We start from the raw sequence: 4,238 nt of genomic DNA on the forward strand, positions 1-4,238 counted from the left end.
ATAAAGCAGCCTAATTTTAGTAAATAAAAAAAAAAACCTGATCTTAGCGATCACAACAAAGTATCCCCAAGCATAAGTCTCCATTCAACTAACTCTGAATCCTGCAGAACACAGCTTGTGCAGGACTTGGGGCATATAAAATAGACTCAGTGAATAAAAGCTTTTTGGATATATTATATATATTCTCTCTCAGGGCAGAACACTAGTCAGGGTATGTGATTCATATGTGGTCCCTCCACATTCAGAAGCACAGCTTCAACAGAAAAGAAGAGAGCAAAATTTCTGAGTGACAAGAAGTCCTCAGACCTTCTCAGGGAAAGCTAAATAGAGCAATTTTTTTTATAATGTCTCAAATTTAAAACAATAAGCCAGAAGTACAAGAGCAAGGACCCAAAATACTTACTGCACATAAGGGCCTCTAATGGGAGAAAATGTCTGATTTGGTGGTAGAAAATCTTAAAATGATTTTTGCTCAGGATGTGGCTATGCTCTTGGAGAGCTAAGTTTTCTATCAGGATTAATTTGGACTTTTCCTTTGCTGTCTCTGAGCATTTCTCCTGACAGAGGCCCCTTTATTATTCCACTTCTTTATATCTTGAAGGGCATTTCTGAGACATCACTTGTGTTCTCATTCACCCTCATTTTTTCAGTCTCTTACCTTTTCATACACCTCCCTCTTTTTACTCTGAGAAGCTTCTAACTTGGAGTCACTTTTTTACCCATGCGATGGGGAACATGGACACTGAATCTGTGAACATCTGCTATAACTCTGTGGGACCTGCTTAATGCCCAAGACTCTTGTTGAATGTCCCATGGCATCTGTAATGAATTCTGATACCTAGTTCTCTTATTTCCCTAGAGCTCTTTCTGACTTTTCTTCTGCCCATGCAATACCCACTTCTGACTACTTGACTTAAGAGCTTTGTGACATTCCTTTTTAAGATTATTACTGAGCACAGGTTAAGATTCTAGGGTCTCATATTTCAATGAAATTCCAGAATCTTCAATTCATTTGGTCATATCACTCACCCAGGGAGTCTGCTTCTTAGATCTTGATCTTTACTCCTGGTATTGGCTCCTAATTACCTAATACAGACCTTGCAGACCCTGACCAGCATTATCTTTCAGTGTTTTTTCATAGCAACTGATAAATTCAATGTAATTGATGGCTGACTAAAGACAAGTTAAGAAGACTCTTGAGATTTGATCTCTAAGGATAAAATTCTACATTGTGGCTGGTTTCAAGGAATAGTTATGTAATGGAACAGACTTACAAATTTGTGGAAAACCTTTTCACATCTCCACAATAGAAGATTGGTTTCACTCAAGATAGAAAAATATCTTGGTTGTTTCCAGAGACTGGCTATTGTGAATAGTGCTGCAATAAGCATAGGTGTGAGGAAGAAATTTTTGTATTGTATTCTTGTGTTCCTAGGGTATATCCCTAGGAGTGGAATACTGGGTCGAATGGAAGCTCAATTTCCAATTTTTGGAGGAATCTCCATATCGCTTTCCATAGAGGCTGGTCTAGATGGCATTCCCACCAGCAGTGGATAAGACAACCAAAATGCCCTTCAACAGATGAATGGCTAAAGAAACCATGGTACATATACATATACACAATGGAATATTATGCAGCCATCAGGAGAGATGAAGTCATGAAATTTTACTATACATGGATGTACATGGAGTCTATCATGCTGAGTGAAATAAGTCAGAGGGAGAGAGAGAGAGATGCAGAATAGTCTCACTCATCTATGGGTTTTAAGAAAAATAACAGTTACTTTTGCAACAATCCTCAGAGACAATGAGAGGAGGGCTGGAACTTCAAGCTCACTTCAAGAAACTCACCACAAAGATGGTGAGTGCAGTTCTGTATTGAGAACTACCATAACCACGTGAATGAATTAGGGAACTGGAAAGCTCGTCTAGAGTACAGGTGGAGGTGGGGTGGGATGGAGGGAGATTTGGGACATTGGTGGTGGGAATGTTGCACTGGTGAAGGGGGATGTTCTTTACATGACTGAAACCTAATCAATCATATTTGTAATCAATATGTTTAAATAAAGATATTAATAAAAATTAAAAAGATAGAAAAATATATCCTTTAAATAAAGAATAACAAACTGTTGGGCATGTCTTACAAAAAATGGGGAGGGGTAGAGAGGAATATCCCACTTTCCTCTCTAACTCACCTGACTCGCCTGAGAAGTGAGTGAGGGAAATCCAGGAATAATGAAAGTCTGAATGAGTTCCCATATAGTACATGTCACATATTACTGTCACAGGGAAGCTATCAATCTACACCTGAAGTCAACTTGTTCTACACAGTGTGGGAAATGATCCCTAACACCATGTTTCTCAGGAAACCATGGACTCAGACTGGAATAAGGAATTTTTCTTTGTAGAAAAGGAAAGTCTGTTATAACATTTTTTTGCTTTATAGTTTTGTTTTCCCAGCAGTGCTCAGGTGCTTACTACTGGTTCTATACTTAGGGTTTTCTCCTGACACTGCTTGGAGGACCATATGGCATACCAGGGATGGAACCTGGGAGGTCATGTTCAAGGCAAATGCCCAACTGCTATATTATTTCTCTAAACACAATCCTAAACTTTATTCAAACTTTTCGGTTTCATTGCTATTTTGTCACAGAATAGAATTTTAGGAGAATGTGAATAGTGAAGTTTAGTAGTTTTATTTTGAGATATAATCTCATATAGTAGGTGTAAAAAGGAGTAATGCATTCAAGTGAGAATAATGGCTTCTTCAGAGGCAGAGGGAGCTAAGAGTAGACATGTCAGGGGGAGAATGAGGAAGTATGCTGCTTGCATTTGCAAAGTGTTGGTTTTTCTCTACTTTTAATTGAATCAAAATTTAAAAAGTTACAATTATATTTATGATTATAAGACTTAATTTGTTCTAATACCAATCCCACACCAGTTTTCAATACTTACCACCAATGTCCTTGGTTTTTCTCCTGCTCCTGCTTGCCTATATTCAGGTATATTTCCCCTCCTTCGTTGTTTAGTGTTCCCTTCCATAACTTATTTACACTCCACTTGCTGCAGTGGAGAACATCTTTCTATAGACCATTTCTCTTGCTCTTGTTTCAATTGCCATTACACATTTGATATTTCCCAAATAAGTTTCTTTTTCTTTAATAACAAATAAAGAGGTTAAAATTTTATTATTTAGATAAATAAAACATATTACAAAATGATATTAAGCATTATCTAATTTTTAAAATATAAGCAATTTACACACATAGATTTTCAAGGGAAAAATATAGAACATATATATGGAATATAGAACAAAAATAACAATTTATATACATTTCTGAAAAATGAGATTTTCTTTCTCTTTCATGTTGGAATTTTGGGGGCTCATCATTTTTTCTAAAATATGTATTTTTTAATTTTAATTTTATTAAAATCATTGTGATTTACAAAATCTTTTACAGTTGGGTTTCAGATATATAATGAATCAGTGCTAATCCCACCACCTGTGTTGATCTCCTTTCACCAATGTTCCCGAGGCCTTTTATACAACATATGAGAGTATTTTGAATCTATTCCTCTTCCTCTGACTGATTTCATTCAACTTGATAGTATCCAGATCATTCCAAGTTGCATAAAATTATATAAATTTATCTTTTCTAATGGCTGAGTAGTCATGTGTATAAGTGCTATAATTTCTTTATACTGACATTGTTCATGAGCAGTTGGGTTGTTTCTACATTATGGCTATTATACATATGCAATGAATATGATTATATCTTGTCTTAATTGTGATTTTGGAGTGTTGGGCTATATTACCAGGAGTGGAATTGCTGGGCCATATAGTAAACTCCTAGCATTTTTGAGGAATGTTCTTATTGTCTTCCAAAGAAGAATAGATATTGGCCATTGTATTTGCATGTCATCCTTGCCCAGGGGCCATGCTAATCTTCTCTGTATCATTCCAATTTTAGTATATGTGCTGTTGAAGCAAGCACGACATTGGACATTGTAATCAGTAATGCATGAGGGTCCCTTTTATCTACATCCTCTTCAACCCTGGTTGTTGTCAACACTTTTTGAGAGTGTCTATCTCTGTGGTGTTTGGTGATATTGAAATTTTGTTATAAAATGCACTTTTCCCTGATGATTAGTGATATAGATAATATTTTATATGCTTTTTGGCTATTTGTATTTCTTCGGAGGAAGTTTCTGTTTATTTCTCTTTCTTCATTTATTTA

General features: G+C 35.9%; 1 non-coding gene across 1 annotated transcript; it reads right to left on the bottom strand.

Moving 5' to 3' along the window:
* Positions 1-3,888: 3,888 nt before the first annotated feature.
* On the bottom strand, positions 3,889-3,995 carry LOC126004686 (U6 spliceosomal RNA). The gene has a single exon (XR_007493951.1). It is a non-coding gene; the product is annotated as a U6 spliceosomal RNA (small nuclear RNA).
* Between the last annotated feature and the right edge of the window lie 243 nt (positions 3,996-4,238).

Source organism: Suncus etruscus, chromosome 3 (assembly GCF_024139225.1).
Source record: "Suncus etruscus isolate mSunEtr1 chromosome 3, mSunEtr1.pri.cur, whole genome shotgun sequence".
Lineage (NCBI taxonomy): Eukaryota > Metazoa > Chordata > Mammalia > Eulipotyphla > Soricidae > Suncus > Suncus etruscus.